This window comes from Ovis aries, chromosome 3 (assembly GCF_016772045.2).
Source record: "Ovis aries strain OAR_USU_Benz2616 breed Rambouillet chromosome 3, ARS-UI_Ramb_v3.0, whole genome shotgun sequence".
Classification (NCBI taxonomy): domain Eukaryota; kingdom Metazoa; phylum Chordata; class Mammalia; order Artiodactyla; family Bovidae; genus Ovis; species Ovis aries.
This window is the reverse complement of record NC_056056.1, coordinates 94,570,704-94,592,538: the sequence shown is the minus strand read 5'-3', so window position 1 is coordinate 94,592,538 and position 21,835 is coordinate 94,570,704. Positions and strand designations below refer to the sequence as shown.

Sequence of the window (21,835 nt, the reverse complement as noted above, 5' to 3'; positions counted from 1 at the left end):
TTATTCCAGATATTTAATTCTTTTTGTTGCAATGGTGAATGGGGTTGATTCCTTAATTTCTTTTTCTGATTTTTGATTGTTAGTATATAGAAATGCAAGTGATTTCTGTGTATTGATTTTATATCCTGCAACTTTGGTAAATTCACTGATTAGCTCTAGTAATTTTCTGATACTGTCTTTAGGGTTTTCTATGTACAGTGTCATGTCTCTGCAAACTGCGAGAGCTTTACTTCTTTTCTAATCTGCTGCTGCTGCCAAGTCATTTCAGTTATGTCCGACTCTGTGTGACCCTATGGACAGCAGCCCACCAGGCTCCTCTGTCCACAGGATTCTCCAGGCAAGAATACTGGAGTGGGTTGCCATTTCCTTCTCCTTCCTGATATGGATTCCTTTTATTTGTTTCTTCTCTGATTGCTGTAGCTAGGACTTGCAGAACTATGTTGAATACTAGTGGTGAAAGTGGACATCCTTGTCTTGTTCCTGATCTTAGGGGGAATTAAGCCTTTCACCATTGAGAATGTTTGCTGTAGATTTATCATATATGGACTTTACTATCTTGAGGCCCATCAAGAAAAAAAGAGAGGTGAATCAAGTCAATGTAATTAGAAATGAAAAATGAGAGGTTACAATAGACAATGCAAAAATACAAAGTATTATAAAAGAGTATTATGAATAACTATATGGCAATGAAATGGATAACCTGGAAGAAATGGACAGATTCTTAGAAAAGTTCAATCTTCCAAGACTGAACCAGGAAGAAGTATAAATTATGAACAAGCCAGTTACAAGCACTTAAATTGAAGCTGTGATCAAAAATCTCCCAAAAAACAAAAGCCCAGGACCAGATGGCTTTACAGAAGAATTCTATCAAACATTTAGAGAATTAATGCCTACATTTCTGAAACTCTTTCAAAAAATTGCAGAGGAAGGAACACTTCCAAGCTCATTTTACGAGGCCACCATAATCCTGATACCAAAACCAGACAAAAGCAACGCACAAAAAAGGAAACTATAGGCCAATATCACTGATGAACATAGATGCAAAAATCCTCAACAAAATTTTAGCAAATAGAATTCAGCAAGACATCAAAAAGCTCATACACCATGATCAAGTTGGGTTTATTCCAGGGATACAAGGATTCTTCAGTATATGCAAATCAGTGTGATACACCATGTTAACAAATTGAAAGATAAAATCCGTATGATCATCTCAATAGATGTAGAAAAAGCCTTTGACAAAATTCAGCACCCATTTATGATTTTCTTCAAAAAATGAAAATCTTTTAGAATGGAAGGAGATAATTGACCTCAGATAAGCAAATGTCAGCATCTGCCTCATTTAGGATGCTACTTTTGTAGACACTTCAAAAGAAAGGCCATAGAATTAAAAATTTGACCTCGAGGCATGTGATACTCAACTTCCATGGTGCAACAAGAAGAGAGTTTTTAAAAGCTCTCATGAGAATTTTAAAGACTATCAGAAATTCTTTAATTTACATTGTTCCTTTCTTTATTGCATTACTGCCAGTGTTGTTGTACATTTTACAAGAATTAAATATTATTTAAATAGTTTTTAATATTGATTTTCACATTTAAAACATTATTTATTAAGCTTTTACCACATTGTTAAATTTCCTTTTAAACATTTTTTAAGGTTACATACAGTATCTCATGATATAGGTATATCATATATAGATATATGATAATTTTTTTACCAGTTCTCTTACTATTAAACATTTACTTGTTTAGTCTGATTACAAATTGATGCTTTTGAATTGTGGTGTTGGAGAAGACTCTTGAGAGTCAGTAAAGACTGCAAGGAGATCAAACCAATCCACCCTAAAGGAAATCAGTCCTGAATATTCACTGGACGGACTGATGCTGAAGCTGAAACTCCAATACTTTGGCCACCTGATGCAAAGAATTGACTCACTGGAAAAGATCCTGGTGCTGGGAAAGACTGAAGGTGGGAGGAGAAGGGGGACAACAGAGGATGAGATGGTTGAATGGCATCACCGACTCCATGGACATGAGTTTGAGTAAGCTCCAGGAGTTCGTGATGGACAGGGAAGCCTGGCGTACTGCAGTCCATGGGGTCACAAAGAATCGGACATGACTGAGTAACTGAACTGAACTGAACTTACCTATTTAATTATACTTTAGGGGAAATAGTTTTAGATTTACAGAGAAATTTCACAGATAACACAGAATGTTCTTATATTCCCCTTACTCAGGTCCCCCATTGTTAGCATCTTACATTTATACTTGTCAAAACTAAGAATCTAGCATGGATACATCACGGATAACCAAACTCCAGAGTGTCTTTATATTTCACCAGGTTTTCCGCTATTTCCTCTTTCTGTTCACTGATTCAGTTTAGGATAGCACATTGTTTAGTTGTTTTGTCTCCCCATTTTCTTGTGACCTGTGATAATTTCTCACTCTTCCCTTATTTTTCATGACCTTGACAGGCTTGACAAGTTCCTAATAGGTATCTTTTAGAATGTCCCTCAGTCTGAGTTTGTCTGATAGTTTTTCTTATAATTAGATTGGGATGTGGGTTTGTGGGAAAGAATGCCATACAAGTCAACTGTCCTTTTTAGTATCATCATATCAGGGAGTGTGTGGTGTCCACGTGACAACACTGGTGATATGACACTTCATCACTAGGGTAAGGTTATGTTTGCCAGGTTTCTTCACTCAAGAGTTAACAGTTTTTCCCTTCTTCCTCTTTGGAAGTGAGTCACTAAGTTCATACACTTAAGGTAGTGTTGTCCGGTGGGATGGGGAGAAGCAGATACTCTTTCACCTTCTGGCAGGAGTATGTATATAAATTATCTGAAATTCTTCTGTAAAGAAGATTTGTGCCTCCCCCCATCATTAATTTATTGGTTCAATGATTTATTTTATCAGCATGATCTTATGTATATTTTATACTTTGAATTGTAATCTAAAAGTATATTTTTTTATTTAGATGCTGAGATCATTCTAGTTTTGGGCATTGTGAATTCTTTAAAGGCTGCTCTCTCTATACCTTTGATATACTCCCATTAATTTTTTAAAAAAATCAGTTTCTTAACTTTTAGTACCACAAGATGCTCCAGTCTCATCTTTTATTTGTATTCCTAGAAACATCCATTTCTCTGGGTAGCTCTGCTTCCTTTTTTTTTGGTGAATGGCATTTAGAAACCAAGATCTGGTTGCTGGGAGTGCTCATTAGCTGCTAGGGTTTCATTGATTTTAGTCCCTCAGTAGAAAGAGGCCCAGTGTCCATGTGGGGAACTGATGAATGCACACACATGTGTTAAATTTTTTTATGTCTTTTAAGTAGCTTGACCATTTTATTATTTTGAAATCTACCACTTTATCTCTGGTAATGTGCTTTGTCTTGAAATTAATTTTACCTAATAGTAAGATAGACATACTGGTAGTTGTTTTATAGGATTGCTGTTTTTGTGTTGTAGTTTTCCACCTTTTGTAGTTTATTTTTTATTGAGATGTAGTTGATTTACAATATTATATAAGTTTCAGTTAAAGTATTGGCTGTATTCCCAGCACCATATAACTTTGTAGCTTATTTATTATACCTAGTAGTTTGTACCTCACAATCATCTATCCCCTTCTCCCTTCCCCTTTTCTTCTTCCCACTGGTGACTACTAGTTTTCTATATCTGTGAGTCTCATTTTTGTTGTACTCACTAGTTTGCTTTATCTTTTAGATTCCACATATAACTGATAACACACAGTATTGTCTTTCTCTGCCTGGCTTATTTCACTAATATACCCTCCAAGTCCATCCATGTTGTTGCAGATGGTGCAATTTCATACTTTTATATGACTGAGCAGTATTACATTGTACATATCTACCACATCTTTTTAAAGATTTTAAAAAACATTTATTTATGTATTTTAACTGGCGGATAATGACTTTACAGTATTGTGATGGGTTTTGTCTTACGTCAGTATGAATCAGTCATAGGAATACCCGTGTCCCCTCCATCCTGAACGCCCCTACTGCATCTTCTTTTTCCATTCATCTGTTGATGGACTCTTAGGTTATCTCCATATCTTGGCCATTGTAAATAATGTTGCTATGAACATTGGGGTGTATGTATCTTTCAAATTAGTGTTTTTGTGTTTTTCAGATATATACTCAGGAGAGGAATTGCTGGGTCATTTGATAATTCTGTCTGTAGACTTTCTTTTTGGCTGTGCCACATGTCTTGTGGGATCCCAGTTCCCTGACTAGTGATTGAACTTAGGCCCTTGGCAGTCAAAGTGCAAAGTCCCAACCACTGGACTGCCACCCTCCTGTCTTTTAAGGAACATTGATACTATTTACCACAGTGATTGCACCAATTTTCATTCTACCAGCGCTGTTCAAGGATTTCCTTTTCTTCACAGCCACAGCAACATTTGTTATTTGTTGTCCTTTTGATGATAGCCAATCTGATATATGTGAGGTGATACCTTACTGAGAATTGAATTGCATTTCTCTGATGATTAACAGTGTTGGACATCTTTTCATGTGCCTGTTGGCCATTTGTATATCTTCTTTGGAAAAATGTCTATTTAAGTCTCCTGCCCATTTTTCAGTCAACTTGGATTTTTTTTTATATTGAGTTGTATGAGGTATCCATATATTTTAGATATTAACTCCATATTAGTCATATCATTTACAAATAATTTTTCTCATTCAGTAGGTTGTCTTTTCTTTCTGTTGATGGTTTCCTTTGCTATGTAAAAGCTTTTAATTTAATTAGGCCTTATGTGTTTACTTTTGTTTTTGTATTATTTGCCCTAGGAGAAAGATTGAGAAAATTATTGCTGGGATTTATGTTGAGGAGTGTTCTGCCTATATTTTCTTCCATGTCTTTTATTGTTTCTGGCCTTTCATTTAGGTTTATAATCTATTTCAAGCTAATTTTTATATATGGAATAAGGGAATGTTTTAATATCATTCTTTTATATGTACATGTCCAGTTTTCCCAGCACCACTTATTAAAGAAACGATTTTTCTCCATGTGTATTCAGTGCCTCTTTTGTAATAGATTAGTTGACCACAAGTGTGTGGGCTTATTTCTGGGTTCTCTGCTCTGTTCCGTTAAGCTATGTGTCTGTTTTTATGCCAGCGCCATACTATTGTGATTACTTTGGCTTTGTAGTATAGTGTGAAGTCAGGGAGTATGGTATTTCTAGCTCTGTTCTTTCTCAAGATTGCTTTGGCTTCGGAGTCTTTTGTATTTTCATACAAATTTTAAAATTATTTATTCTAGTTTTGTGAAGAATACTATTGATGTTTTGATAGAGATTGCATTGTACCTGCAGGCTGCCTGTGATAGTATGGTTATTTTAAAAAATATTCTTCCAATTCATGAACACGATCTATCTTTGCATATGTTTGTGTCCTCTTCAGTTTCTCTCATCAGTGCCTTATAATTTTCTAGTACAAGTCTTTTACTTCCTTAGGAAGTTATTACTAGGTATTTTAATTCTTTTTGATGTGATTGTAAATGGGATCATATCCTTAATTTATCTTGTGGTAGTTCATTATTAGTGTATAAAATGCAGTATATTTCTGTATATTAATTTTGTATCCTGTAGCTTTAACAAATTCATTGGTGAGCTTTAGTAGTCTTTTGGTAATATCTTTAGGATTTTCTAAGTATAGTATCTATGTATAGTCTGTTAACAGTGATGTTTACTTCTTTCTTTCCAATATAAGTTCCTTTTACTTCTTTTTGTTGTCTGATTGCTGAGGGTAGGACTTTCAAAACTATGCTGAATAAAAGTGGTGAAAGTGGGCATCTCTGTCTTGTTCCTTCTGTTAGAGAAAATACTTTCAACTTTGTATCATTGAGTATAATGTTGTTGTTTAGTCCCTAAGTCATGCCCGATTCTTTTTGCAATCCCATGGACTATAGCCCACTAGGTTCCTCTGTCCATGGAATTTCCCAGGGAAGAATACTGGAGCGGGTTGCCATTTCCTTCTCCAGGGAATCTTGCTGACCCAGGAATCAAACCTGCATCTCCTGCACTGGCAGATGGATTCTCTACTACTGAGCCACTGGGGAAGCTCGAGTATATTGTTAGCTCTGTGCTTGTCATAGCTAGTCTTTATCATGTTGAGATCGCCTCTATGCCCAGCTTCTGGAGAATTTTTTTCATAATGAATGTTGTCAAAATGTTTTCTGCATCTGTTGGTATGCTTATATGATTTTTCGAACTGTTAATTTGTAGTATAGTGTGGAGTCAGGGAGTGTGTGATATCTGCAATTAACATTGCAGATTAAAAAAATTTATTGGGGTATAGTTGGTTTACATTCTTGTGTTAGTATTTTGCATATATTGGGCCATCCTTGCATCTCTGGGATAAATCCCACTTGATCATGATGTATGATCCTTTTAATGTGTTGTTGAATTTAGTTTGCTAATATTTTGTGAGGATTTTTGAATATATTAGGTTGGTGCAAATATAGTTACAATGTTGGACTGTGAATTTTAAATCATTATAACTAGGCTTGAACACATCTTTATTAATCAGAACAGAAACCATTATAATAAATACATTTTTGCCAACAAGAAATTTTGCTTATTCCTTTAGCATAAAAATCTATGCTTCAGGATTTGACAAACTCTTGGAAAGCATTTTCTGCATCCTGCTGGTTGTGGAAGTGTTTTCCCTGCAAAAAGTCATCGAGATGCTTGAAGAAGTGGTAGTCAGTTGGCGAGAGTTCAAGTGATTATGGGAGATGAGACCAAAGCGTCATAGCCAGATTCATTCAACTTTTGAAGCATTGGTTGTGCAATGTGTGGTTGGGCATTGTTGTGGAGAGTTGAGCTCATTCTATTGACCAGTGCCAGTTGTAGGCATTGCAATTTTCAATGCATCTCATCAATTTGCTGAGCATACTTCTCAGATATAATGGATTCACCTGGATTCGGAAAGCTTTAGTGGATCAGCTGGGCAAGAGACCACCAAACAGTGACCATGACCTTTTTCTGATGCAAAATTGACTTTGGGAAGTGCTTTGAAACTTCTTCTCAGTTCAGTCCAGCCACTGAGCTGGTCATCACCGGTTGTCTTATGCAGTCCACTTTTTGCTGCACATCACATCCAGTGGAGAAATGGTCCTTTGTTGTGTAGAATAAGAGAAGACGACACTTCAAAATGGCGATTGGCAGTCACCTCATGAGGTACCCACTAATTAAGCATTTTCACCCTTTCAATTTGCTTCAAATACTGAATGACAATAGAATGGTTGATGTTGAGTTCTTAGGCAACTTCTCATGTAGTTGAAAGAGGGTCAGTTTCAATCATGGCTCTTAGTTTTCATTGTCAGCTTCTGATGGGCCAGGCACTGCGTTCCTCAATCTTCAAGGCTCTCATCTCCTTTGCAAAACTTCTTGACCCACCATTGCACTGTACGTTTGTTAGCAGTTCCTGGGCCAAATGTGTTGTTGATGTTGTGAGTTGTCTGCATTACTTTATGACCCATTTTGAACTCAAATAAGAAAATTGCTCAAATTTGCTTTTTGTCTAATGTCATTTCCATAGTCTAAAATAAATATAAAATAAACAGCAAGTGATAAATCATTAGCAAAAAAAATGAAGTGAGAAGTGTGCATTAAAATGATGTATAATATAACCACGTTTATTTAAAATGTATTCCAATATCAAATGGCAAATTTCAACAATGCAAAACCCACAGTTACTTTTGCACCAACCTAAGATATTCATCAGTGATTCTAGCCTGTAATTTTCTTCTTTGTGACATTGTTGTCTGATTTTGGTAAAAGGGTGATAGTGGTATCATAGAATGAGTTTAGAAGCATTCTTTCCTCTTCAATTTTTTGCAGTAGTTTGGGTTGGATAGGTGTTAACCCTTTAAATATTTGGAAGATGTCACCTCAGAAGTCCTAGATTTGTGTTTGTTGGACTTTTTGAAAATTTTGGATTTGATTTTATTGATGGTAATCGGTCTGTTCATAATTTCTACTTCTACCTATTTCAGTCTTGGGAGACTGTACATTTTTAGGAATTTGCCTGGTTCTGCTAGGTTGTTCATTTTATTGGCATATGTTAATAGAGCCAGACATCCTGGAATGTGAAGTCAAGTGGGCCTTAGAAAGCATCACTACAAACCAAGCTAGTGGAGGTGATGGCATTCCAGTTGAGCTATTTCAAATCCTGAAAGATGATGCTGTGAAAATGCTGCACTCAATATGCCAGCAAATTTGGAAAACTCAGCAGTGGCCACAGGACGTAAAAGGTCAGTTTTCATTTCAATCCCAAAGAAAGGCAATGCCAAAGAATGCTCAAACTACCGCACAATTGTACTCATCTCACATGCTAGTAAAGTAATGCTCAAAGTTCTCCAAGCCAGGTTTCAGCAATATGTGAACCGTGAACTTCCTGATGTTCAAGCTGGTTTTAGAAAAGGCAGAGGAACCAGAGATCAAATTGCCAACATCCGCTGGATCATGGAAGAAGCAAGAGAGTTCCAGAAAAACATCTATTTCTGCTGTATTGACTATGCCAAAGCCTTTGACAGTGTGGATCACAATAAACTGTGGAAAATTCTGAAAGAGATGGGAATACCAGACCACCTGACCTGCCTCTTGAGAAATCTGTATGCAGGTCAGGAAGCAACAGTTAGAACTGGACATGGAACAACAGACTAGTTCCAAATAGGAAAAGGAGTACATCAAGGCTGTATATTGTCACCCTGCTTATTTAACTTCTATGCAGAGTACATCATGAGAAACGCTGGACTGGAAGAAGCCCAAGCTGGAATCAAGATTGCTGGGAGAAATCTCAATAACCTCAGATATGCAGATGACACCACCCTTATGGCAGAAAGTGAAGAGGAACTAAAAAGCCTCTTGATCAAAGTGAAAGTGGAGAGTGAAAAAGTTGGCTTAAAGCTCAGCATTCAGAAAACAAAGATCATGGCATCCGGTCCCATCACTTCATGGGAAATAGATGGGGAAACAGTGTCAGACTTTATTTTGGGGGCTCTAAAATCACTGCAGATGGTGACTGCAGGCATGAAATTAAAAGACGCTTACTCCTTGGAAGAGAAGTTATGACCAACCTAGATAGCATATTCAAAAGCAGAGACATTACTTTGCCAACAAAGGTCTGTCTAGTCAAGGCTGTGGTTTTTCCAGTGGTCATGTATGGATGTGAGAGTTGGACTGTGAAGAAGGCTGAGTGCCAAAGAACTGATGCTTTTGAACTGTGGTGGTGGAGAAGACTCTTGAGAGTCCCTTGGACTGCAAGGAGATCCAACCAGTCCATTCTGAAGGAGATCAGCCCTGGGATTTCTTTGGAAGGAATGATGCTAAAGGTGAAACTCCAGTCCTTTGGCCACCTCATGCAAAGAGTTGACTCGTTGGAAAAGACTCTGATGCTGGGAGGGATTGGGGGCAGGAGGAGAAGGGGGCGACAGAGGATGAGATGGCTGGATGGCATCACTGACTCGATGGACATGAGTCTGAGTGAACTTCGGGAGTTGGTGACGGACAGGGAAGCCTGGCGTGCTGCGATTCATGGGGTCGCAAAGAATCAGACACGACTGAGTGACTGAACTGAACTGAACTGAGCTGAATAGTTGTTCATGATAATCTCTTACGACCCATTATATTTCTATGGTGTCAGTTGTAACTTCTTTTTCATTTCTGATTTTATTGATTTAGGGTCTCTCTCTTTTTATTTCTTGGTGAACTTGGATATAGGTTTATTGATTTTGTTCATATTTTCAGTAAACCAGATCTTAGTTGCATTGATTCTTTTCTCTTTGTTTGTTTGTTTGATTTTAGTCTCTATTTCATATATTTCTGCTCTGATTCTTTTGCTTTCTTTCCTTCTACTAACTTTGAGTTTTGTTCATTCTTTTTCCAGCTACTTTAGGTGTAATGTTAGGTTGTGTAATTTGGGATTTTTCTTGTTTCCTGAAGTGAGCTTGTGTTGCTATAAACTTCCCTCTTAGAACTGATTTTGCCATGTCCTATAGATTTTGAAGCCTTGTGTTTTTATTTTCATTTGTTTCAAAGTATTTTTTGGTTTCTTCTTTGGTGTTTTGGTTGATCCATTGGTTGTTTAGTAGCAGATTTTCTAGCTACCATGTTTGTGTTTTTTGCAACTTTTTTTCCATGTAGTTGGTTTCTGTCTCATAAAATTTTGGTCCAAAAAGTTACTTGATATGATTTCAGTGTTCTTAAAGTTAAGAAGAGTCCCTTTGTGGCCTAACATGTGACTTATTCTGGAAAATGTTCCATGTGTGTGTTGAAAATAATGTATATTCTGCTGCTTTGGATGCAGTGTCCCATATATATCATTAAACCTATATGATGTAGTGTGTCTGTTAAGGGCAGTATTTCCTTATTAATTTTCTGTTTGCATGATCTGTCCATTGATGTTAGTGAGATCTTAAAATCTCCTACCAATTTTGTGTTACTGTCAACTTCTTTTTTTATGTCTGTTAATGTTTGCTTTATGCATTTAAGTGCTTCTATGTAGTGTACACATATATTTTTAGTTGTTATATCTTCTACTTAAATTGACCCCTTGCTGCTGCTGCTGCTGCTAAGTTGCTTCAGTCGTGTCCGACTCTGTGCGACCCCATAGATGGCGGCCTACCAGGCTCCCCCGTCCCTGGGATTCTCTAGGCAAGAACACTGGAGTGGGTTGTCATTTCCTTCTCCAGTGCATGAAAGTGAAAAGTGAAAGTGAAGTCGCTCAGCCGTGTCCGACTCTTAGCGACCCCATGGACTGCAGCCTACCAAACTCCTCCATCCATGGGATTTTCCAGCCAAGAGTACTCTATTATGTTATGGCCTTCTTTGTCTTGTTCAGTAGTCTTTGTCTTAAAGTCTATTTTGTCTGAAATAAATATTGCTTTCTTTTCGTTTTTGCTTGCATGATAAAACCTTTTTCCATACCCTCATTTTCTGTCTGTGTGTTTTTACATTTGACGTAAATCTTGTGTAGGCAGCATTTATGGGTCTTTTTTTTTTTCTTGTATCCATTCAGCCACTCTGTGTCTTTTGATTGGAGCACTTAGTTCACTTATATTTAAAGTAATTATTAATATATACTTTTCCTGCCATTTTGTTAATTGTGTTTGTGGTTCCTTTTAGTTCCTTTCTTCATCTTTTTTATCTTTTTATATTGTGGTTTGATGACTGTCTTTAGTATTATTTTTGGATTCCATTCCCTTTGTGTGTATGTGTATGTATATTTGTTAACAGATTTTTGGTTTTTGATTACTGTGAGAGATATATATGATAGTTTTAAGTTGCTGATCTCTTAATTTCAAATTCATTTTAACAGTCCTGAATTTGTAGTCTCATCCCGTTGTGATTACTGTCTTTTGACATTTTATTCAGCATCTAATTGTTTTGTGTAGTCCTTAACTCCTTATTGTGGGTAAGAATTATTTTATTCCTACCTTCCTACTGGCTTTGTGTGTGGTTGATTTCCTATCTTACCCTATATTTTCCAGTACTCTTTTGTAATTTCATATTTCTAGTTTTGCCCTTTCCTTTTTTGCTTAGAAAGTCCTTTTAACATTTCTTATAAAATTGGTTTGGTGGTGCTAAATTCTTTTAGCTTTGCTTGTTGGTAAAATTTTGACCTCTCCATGAAATCTGAATGAGACCCTTGCTGGGTACAGTATTCCTGCTTGTAGATTTTTAAATTTCATCAATTTGAATATGTTGTGCCACTCTTCTGATCTGCAGAGTTTCTACTGAACAGTCAGTTGGCAGCCTAAGGAGTTACCTTATATGCAACTTGTTACTTTTTCCCTTGCTGCTTTCTATATTCTCTCTTTATCTTTCATTTTTGCCATTTTAATTAAAATGTGTCTAGCCATTCTTCGTGGACTTGAATGTCTGTTTCCTTTCCCAGATTAGGGAAGTTTTCAGCTATTATATCTTCAAATATGTTCTCTGTCCCTCCCCACCTTTTTTGTCTTTGCTTTTGGGGACTCCTCTATTGCAAGTGTTGCTATGGTTGATGTTGTCCTAGAGATCTCTTAAACTTTTCTCATTTGTTTTTATTTTTATTTCCTTCTTTTTGTTCAGGATCAGGATTTCCACTGCTCTGTCTTTCAGCTCACTGATGGGTTTCTCTGCATTGTTTATTCTGCTTTTGATTGCTACTGTATATTTTTCAATTATTTTATTATTCATCTCTGGTTGGTTGCTCTTTATATTTTCCAACTTCCTGTTAACAAACTTCTGTCTTCTCACTCCGTGTCCATTCTTCTCTCAAATTCTTTGATCATGTTTACAATCATTACCGTGAACTCTTTCTCTAATAGTTTGGTTATCTCCACTTCACTTAATTCATATGGGCTTTTATCTTGTTTGGAACATGTTTCACTGTTGACTCATTTTGCCTAACTTGTTTTATTATCTCATTCCTTTATTTCAAACATTTTTATTGTTGACTCATTTTGTTTAGCTTCTCATTTTATTTCTATGTATTTGGTAGATTGGTTATGTTTCCCAGCTCTGGAGATATGGTCTTTTGTAGGGGACATCCTGTGTGTCCCAGCAGACCACTTTCCATTTCGTCACCAGAGCTATATGCTGTAGGGATGTCCCCTATGTGGGCTGTGTGAGTACTTCTGTTTCATTAAACTGGCTACTGTGGGTGGTCTGGTAGGCTTAGTTAGTTCCCGGTTTGATTGGTTGCCAGGCTCTGCCTTGTACAAAGGCTCATTGGCAGGGCTGGGTCACACTGCAGCTGGCTGAGGAATCCTGTGGGAACCTGGGGCTAGTGCTGACTTACTGGTGGATAGAGTTGGCTCCACAAGATCCCCAGGCTGGTACCTGTCCACTGATGGGTGAAGCCAGGCACCAGGGCTAATGCTGGCCCCCTGGCAGGTAGAGTTGGGTAGTGGTATCTAGCTGCAGAGCCCAGAGGCTCCAGAGCTGGTGTCAGACTGCTGGTGGGTGGGTGGTTCCTGACACAGTTGTCTGTTTGGTTCATGGTTCCTGAACTATGTGCTGGCCTGCTGGTTGGTTAGCTGTGTCCTCAGGCTTTGGGGCTGTAGTTGTCCTGTGGCTGGTGTCCTCTTGCTAATGTGCGAGGCTACTCCTGATGCTAGAGACAACTTGCTAGTGACCAGGACCAGAAATTCTAGTTCCTGTCCACTGTTGTGTGTAGGTGGGTCCCATGGTCCCTGGCAGCAGATTCCCATGGATCCCAGGTTTAGTGTCTGTACAGTGGTATGTAGGTTCAGTCTTGGGCCTTTTGGGCAGGGGCAGCTGTGGGCTCAGGGGGCCTTAAGGCAGCCTTTGTGGTTGGATGGAGCTGTGTACTCACCTCAGTTAACTGCTTGGCCTGAGGTGTCCCAGTACTGGTGTCTGTAGGCCATTGGGTAGGTACAAGTCTGGATTCTGAGGCTCATAAGCTAGGGGGAGGATTCTGAATTTGTTTTTGCCAGCACCAATGTCCATGTGGTAGAACAAGCTCCCTGAAATGTCTGCTGCCGCTTTCTCTTTCCCCAGGGTGGGCTCCAGTTGCCTTCTATCTCTCTAGGAAACTCTCAAGATCGGCAGATAGGTCTGACTCAGGCGCCTTTCAAATTACTGCTTCTGCCTTGGATCCTGGAGCATGTGAGATTTTATGTGCACTTTTTAAGAGTGGAGTCTTGATCTCTAGCCTTCTGGGACTCCCAACAGTAGGCCCTGCTGGCCTTCAAAGTCATGTGTTTAGGTAGCTTGTTTTACTGGTATAGGACTTTAGGGCTGGGAAGTCTGCTGTGGGGCTTAGATTCATCACTTTTAGGGGAGAACATCTGCAGTTGTAATTATTCTTCCATTTATGGGTCACCCATTCGGGGTATGGGCCTTGGCTATATTGTGTCTCTGCCCCTCCTGCCCATCTTGTTGTGGTTCCTTCTTTAATATCTTTAATATGTAGAAGATCTCATCAGATAGGTTCCAGTCATTTTCATCAATGGTTGTTCTGTAAGTAGTTGTAATTTTGGTGTGTCATTAGAGGAGCCGAGCTCAGGATCTTGCAATTCTGCCATCTTGGCCGATATCTTGTGCATTTTTTATGTTAGCCTCTCTGTATTCTTTAAAGTGTGTTTCTATTACATAGCATAGATTTAGTCTTTCTTTAAAAAAATTTTTTTTGGTAAGTCCATTTTGACAGTATCTGACTTTCACATAGTATTGTTAGTCCATTTGCATTTATCATAAATCCTCATATGGCTGCATTTAAATTATGTGTTTCTTCTTCATTTGTTGTAGCTGCTCTTTATTCATTTGTTCCTCCTTTCTTCTTTTGGGTTCATTCAGCATTTTTTAGAAATCTGTTTCATCTTCTCAATGAGCTTTTTGCTTTAGTCTTAATTTTTAGTTATATACCAATTTTTTATTGGGCTTCTTTGGTTGCTCAGATGGTAAAGAATCCACCTGCAGTCCAGGAGACCTGGTTATGATCCCTGGGTTGGGAAGATCTCCTGGAGAAGGGAATGCCTACCCACTCCAGTATTCTGACCTGGAAAATCCCATGGACAGAGGAGCCTGGCAGGATACAGTCCATGGGGTCTTCTTTTAATGGAAGTAATTTTCTTATTAGGCAGTCTAAAATTTTAATATGTATGTTTCACTGTTTGTAGCATATCCATATAGTGTGTGTGTGTGTGTGTGCGTGCGTGTTCAGTCACTCAGTCATGTACAACTCTTTGAGACCCTATGGACTGTAGCCTGCCAAGCTCCTCTGTCCATGGGATTTTTCAGGCAAGAACACTGGAGTGGGTTGCCATTTCCTTCTCCAGGGGATCTTCCGGCCCCAGGGATTGAACCTGTATCTTTTGAGTCTCCTGCATTGACAGGGAGATTCTTTACCATTGTGCCACTTGGGAAGCCTATATAGTACTAGTAAACAATTTTTATACAACAGTATTATTCCACTTACCCGCATTCTCTTTTTTGTACTATTGTTGTATATTGTATGTTATTCCTACATATTTTATAAATCCCTTAATATGGTATTACCACATTTTGTTTAAATTCAAAATCCTTTAAATACATTTTGCAAGAAGTCTTTTATATTTATGCACCTATTTAAACTGTTTGGTGCTCTTTTTTTCCTCCTTCATAACTGGGTCTCCATCAAGGATCACTTTTCTTCAGCCTGAAGAACTTACTTTTATATTTATTATTGAGTAGGCTTTCTGGCAATAGTTTCAGCTTTTACTTGTCTAAGTATGCATTTATTGCACCTTCATTTAAAAGGATATTTTTCACTAGATATAAAATTCTAGATTATTTAGTTTTTTGTCTTTCCCATAACTTTAATAATGTTATTTCATTATCTTCTGCTTGTATTGTTTTTGATGAGAAACCAGCTGTGAATATCATACAATATCACTTATACATGGAATCTCAAAAATGGTACACAGAAACTTATTTGCAAAGCAGAAATAGAGTCACACATGTGGAGAACGAGCTTATGGTTATGGGTGGGGGGAGGGAGTGGGATAAACTGGGAGTTAGAGATTGACATATATATACTATTGTGTGGGCTTGCCAGATGGCGCAGAGTTAAAGAATCTGCCTGCCAGTGCAGGAGTTGCAGGTTTGATCCCTGGGTTGGGAAAATCTCCTGGACGAGGAAATGGTAACCCACTCCAGTATTCTTACCAGAAAAATCCTATGGTCAGAGGAGCCCGGTGGGCTACAGTCCATGGGGTCACATCACAATTGGGTCTTACTCGTCCTTGCACACATACTCACACTACCATGTATATAATAGATAACTAATGAGAACCTACTGTGTAACACAGGAAGCTCTACTCCTATATGGTGACTTAAATGGGAGAGAAATCTGAAAAAGAGTGGATATATGCATGTGCATAACTGATTTGCCTTGCTGAACAGCAGAAACTAACACAACATTGTAAAGCATCAATATTCCAGTAAAAATGAACTGAAAAAAATCAGCTGTTTTTCAGTTATTCCTCCCCTGAATGCAATGTGTATTGTTTTTCTAGTTGCTCTTAATATTTTTTGTTCTTGTTGTTGTTGAGTTTGTGTAGTGTTCAGGAGAGGATTTGGGGGTATGTGTGTCAACTTTTTCATTCTTTGGGTTTACTGAACTTCTTGGACCTTGGTTTGGATTTTTCCTTTTTTGAATTTTGGGAAGCTCTTATGCTTGATCTCTTCAAATATTTGTTCTGCTTCATAATTTGTCTCTTTTCTTTTGGGAATCCAGTTATGCTTTTGTTAGATTTTGATCATTTGTCTCTGATACTTTTTTTTCTCCTTTGATAGTTTGATTTCATTAATGCTGTCTTTTCTTTCATCTGTCTCCTTTTAAGACCATCCAGTACATTCCTCATTTCAGATACCTTATTTTCCAACACTGAAATTTCTGTCTGATTCTTTTTAGAGTTCTCATTGCTGAATTTCTTCTAGTCTTCTAAATTCTTACATATAGTACTTATTTTACTGTTTTTGTCTGCTAATTTGGACAATTAGCTCATCTGTGAATCTTCTGTTACTGTTAATTTTTTGATATATAAGTTGCTTTTCCCCCCTTTTATTACATGTCTTCTCATAATTTCTGATTCTCTGCTTTTCTAGTAGGACTCTAGGATGTAAGAAATGTGAAGCTCTAGATTTCCCTGTGTTTTCCGGTACCATCCTTGTCTTCCCACTTATTGCTTAAAGTGAAAGTGAAGTCGCTCAGTCGTGTCCGACTCTTTGCGACCCCATGGACTGTAGCCTACCAGGCTCCTCTGTCCATGGGATTCTCCAGGCAATAGTACTGGAGTGGATTGCCATTCCCTTCTCCAGGGGATCTTCCCGACCGGGGGATCGAACCTGGGTCTCCCGCACTGTAGACAGGTACTTTACCGTCTGCGCCACCAGGGAAGTCCCACATGTTGGTTACTCAGTTAATATAACTCTGTGAGCAGAGGTGGGGTGAAGTGGTAACTGGGTGGTGAGGATTATGAGCTTTGTGTTTGGAACATTTCTAGATTCTAATCTTTGACACCTAAGTGTTAATATTAAAAATTTGAGTATTTTCTCCTTATTGCAAAATGTTGCTCTAGGCTTATTTCTCTTCTCATCTGTGACCCAGACATGACAACTTTCCCTACTGAGGATAATGGATGCTATTCTTTGCTAATCTGGAGAAGGGCTTGTCTCTTTCTGGTACTTTGTTCATTTAGATGTTTTTCATTTGTATCTCCTGTATGTTTTTAAAGAAAAAACTATATGTTAACTTTTTGGTATGTATTTTCACTGTTATTATTGATATGGTAAAGGCAGTAGTCTTTTGTGGCCTTCTATAGCACAAGATTGGAGAAGGCAATGGCACCCCACTCCGATACTCTTGCCTGGAAAATCCCATGGGCGGAGGAGCCTGGTAGGCTGCAGTCCATGGGGTTGCGAAAAGTCGGACATGACTGAGCAACTTCACTTTCACTTTTCACTTTCACGCATTGGAGAAGGAAATGGCAACCCACTCCAGTGTTCTTGCCTGGAGAATTCCAGGGACGGGGGAGCCTGGTGGGCTGCTGTCTATGGGGTCACACAGAGTCGGACACGACTGAAGCAACTTAGCAGCAGCAGCATAGCACAAGATTGAATTGAAGGATTCAATCAAAAAGGAATGAAGAATCCTTTTTCTTCTTTGAATTTAGTTTTTAAAAATTTCTTTCAGATTTTATATCCCTTTTAAAACATTAAAGTGGCGGGGAAGGTAGCCCCAAATCTCATGGTTAATGTGTGAGTATGTCTGTATATATGTCTCTTTATGTATGTGTTAGTTGCTCAGTTGTGTTTGGCTCTTTGCGACCCCATTCACTGTAGCCCACCAGGCTTCTCTGTCCACGGAATTCTCCAGGCAAGAATACTGGAGTGGGTAGCCATTTCCTTCTCCAGGGATCTTCCTGACACCCAGAGATTGAACCTGGGTCTCCTGCATTACAGGCAGGTTCTTTACCAACTGAGCCACAAGGGAAGCCCCTGTATGTCTATGTATATATAATAAAAAAAGAAATTGTAAAGACTCTTTGGTTCAATAATGATTTTGAACATAAATGACTGTTTTGGAGAGAAGAGAGAAGGCTGGGTTTCATAAGAACTAAACCATTAAACTAAGTAATACAAAGGTGTTACTCAGTGATTTCTAATGAATAAAAATTCATTGCTCAAATGAAACTATTTAGTGATCTCTAAGACCAAAGATCTTTTCACTCCTTACAAAAAGGACTTCTGGAATTTTTTTTTTCTCCTAGGAACTGGTATTTATTATCAAAGTCATACTCAATGTCAATAAGATGCCACAGCTACACAAAAAAACTTGCACACATTGCAATCTCAATGCAGTCAAATGGAACCCCAGTCATTAAAAAAGTAATTCAGATTACTCCAAAGAGCAACTGAATTTTTTAAACATCTTTATACATCCAGCCAATCAATTAAAATGGTTAATAAGAAAAAATAAAAATTCAGAGGTCTGGTATCAATGTTTTAAAAAGGCAACTGCTTAAGCATTTTTATTGATTTGAACATCAATCTTTCCGCCACTCAGCTTCATCCCATTCATCATCCGGCAGGCTCTCAGCCACCTCTGGCAACTCTAACTTAACCACACCTCACCCCTTTGGCTCTCCATTCTCCGTCTTGATGTCGGCATACAGCATGTGGTTGCATTCATTGAACTTCTCTTTCAGCATCTTCCATGTAAAATCAAATGGGAGATTTGTCACAAATATCTGGCATGCCTTCCTGGCCACCCCAGGGGCATGGCCTCCAGCTCCACCAAAGGAACCTGCGAAACTTCCTCCAAAGTTGCCAAGCTCCATCTTGATGGCATGGTCAATGCTGACACTGCCACCGCCACCCATGGCCAGGCCCATGAGCTCAATGTGGGCACCGTGTGCTTGATGGCAGGGCCCATGCACTCCACATCAGAGCCCATGCACTTGATGGTCTGGCCTACACGGCCAGTGGGTGTGGCCATTTGCTCGAGGCCAAAGACCATGCTGGCGCATGTGCTCCACGCCAGAGCTGACGCACTCTGTGATCTGGCCCACGTGCTCGAGGCCAGAGCCCATGCGGTCCATGACCAGGACCATGCACTCAGTCTCCGAGCCCACACGATCCATGCCATGGCCTAGGCCTGTGCCCATGTGTTCCATGCTGCCTGCCTGACACCCCCCCCGCCCCGGCCCCAGCCACGCGGTCATGTTGGGGCCCCTCCTCTTGATTCCAGGGACACTGCCTCCACCTCCACCATTTATTCTGCCCATGTTCATCCCAGATCCAAATCGACCCATGTTTTTCATACCACCACCAATGGGTCTTTCCATGCTTCCCATTTTATTTGTTCCAAATCCTATGCCTTCCATTCCCATTCCTGCAGGTCCCAGGTTGCTCATTCCAATGCCTTTATTCAAATGGTTGGCATCAGTAGGCTGCCCTCCTGGTCCTAACCTCATGCCAGTACCACCAAGTCCATGGGGAAGTTGTTGTGGATGCTCAGAAGGGAAAATATCTCCCTTTGGTAAGGCCCTCTTATCCATTTTCCTGTGCGTTGGTCTCAAACAGCAGCTAGCCACTAAACATAGATATAGCTTGCATGGCTTCAGTGGACTGTTCAAAAGTAACAGTGCCTATTCCACGACTTTTTCTATCTTTATCCTCAAGAATGTCTGCTCCAACCACCACACCAGCCATACTAAAAACTTCCTTCAGTTTCTACCAGCCAACTTTATAATCCAGATTTGCTACAAATACTGTGCTTCCTAGTCTTCCAGCCTTTTGCATTACTCTCCTGGCATGTTCACCACCAGGATGTTCTTTGACTTTCAGTGGTCAGACTATGCTTGTTTAGAACTTCAGTAGCATTTTTCATGCTCTCTTCCATCTTGAATTCAACAAGAGCACATCCCCTTGACTTTCCTTCAGCGTCCATTAAAAGCTCCACGTATGTTACCTCACCAACTTTTTCTTTAACCAGATCTTTATGTGAGTGCCATTTCACATCAAAAGGTATGTTTGTAATGAAGGCTCTGTATCTTTTAGTTGGATTGGCATATGGATGAAAGCGATTGCCTCTCTTTTTATGTTTTTCTTCTTCCTCTTCTCATTCTGAGCAGGTTGTTTTCCTTCACCTTTCGGGCCTGGAGTGCCATTGCCACTTGGCATGCTGGGTGCGCCACTCTCCTCCTCCAATTTGGGCTCTGTTGCCGCCACCTTGGCCGGCGTTTCAACCCATACTGCCATTTTCTGCACATCAGGGCTTTTGACTTTCTGGAATTTAATTACCTTTAATATCTAGAAATCTTGAAACTTTATTGTTTGTCCCTTATTCTCTGCTTTTTGCAGCTATTTCCCTTTAATATCTTCTTTGTGATGGTATTGAGTAACTTATTAAGTTCTTAAGGGATTTAAAAGTTCTTTGAAACTCTGGGCTTTTTGTGTTAAATCTTAATGCTATTCTCTGAGATCCATGAAACAAGAAATCACGGAGGTAATTTTTAGGATATTTTATTTTGTGTTTTTCATTTATTTAGCACTGTTTGGTTCATTTACATGTTATTTTTGATGATAATGTTCCTTCATATTTATTAAGCATATATAAAACTGTCATTTTTTTTCCAAATAATATTCCCTTTGTTTTGGCTCAGTTTTGGTAATTTACTTGACTATACCCTAGAAAATCTTAAGTATAGGTCTATCTGGTATCTTTGAAAATTGGGTAAGTGTTAGATATGATCTGTCAGCTAGTAGGCTAGCTGTCTAACTATTGTAATATTGTTTTCTTAGATTGTCATATTGAATACTATCAAATATTTGGTTTATCATATGTTGGTTCATTTTTTAAACATACATTTCTCTCTTCACAAATGGACATTTTTCAGCTTTATTGAGGTATAATTGATAAATAGAATTGTAGGATATTTAAAGTGTACAACATGATGATTTGATATACATATATAGTGAAAGTATTCCTTCCATCAAATTAATAAACATATCCATCACCTCACATATTTACTTCTTTGTTTTCTCCTGAGAGCATTTAAATTCTACTCCCCTAGCAGTTTCAGTTATACAGTGCAGTGTTATCAGCCACAATGATGTTATAAATTAGGTCCTCAGATCTTATTCCTTTTATAGCTGAAAGTTTGTACCCTTTCAACAACCCCTTCCTGTTTCTCCCACCCCCACCCAGGTAACCACTTTTCAACTCTGGTAACCACTGGTAACCACTTTTCTACTCTGTTTCCATATGTGTGTGTATGTGTGTGTGTTTAATTACACATATAAGTGATACCAACACACGGGTTTTTGACTTATTATGTTTGAAGAATCTTAGAAAAATTAATTTATATATAAATTTTTATGAAGTTAGAAGAATTTATCATGTTATTAATTGTGCAGTTGCAGTGTAAACCTCATTAAAAGGGAAGATTGATTTTTTTTTCTGTCTGTGGAATAGGGAATGACTGACTGGACTCTAGGATATCACATACATTTTCAAGTATCCACTTAAAGACTTGGATTGAGCATTATAATGTATCTGTGAAAATAATTATTATGTTTTAGGAAAGAGTTTCTACGTGAGTGGGTATAGTCATTATTTTCAATGGTTATGAGACATAAGACTGTCCTAATTATTTGGTGAAATAACTGGAGATTTAGAGTTAGATTTAGTGCATATATAGCGGTATTTGGGGAATAGGTTTTTTTATATTGTAATTTGTGTTCACTCTCAATCTGAAAAATATTTAATTCTCGTTTTCTGATTCATTCCACTGATGAACTGTAGAGGGCGTTACATGAA

The 21,835-nt window shown here is 38.5% G+C and overlaps 1 protein-coding gene and 1 pseudogene across 2 annotated transcripts in view; one reads left to right on the top strand and one right to left on the bottom strand.

Annotated features, from left to right (window-relative positions):
- Positions 1 to 21,835, top strand: part of EXOC6B (exocyst complex component 6B) — a 708,301-nt gene that overhangs the window by 241,159 nt on the left and 445,307 nt on the right. The gene's annotated exons all lie outside the window — the stretch shown is intronic.
- On the bottom strand, positions 18,752 to 20,274 carry LOC132659368 (heterogeneous nuclear ribonucleoprotein M-like; annotated as a pseudogene).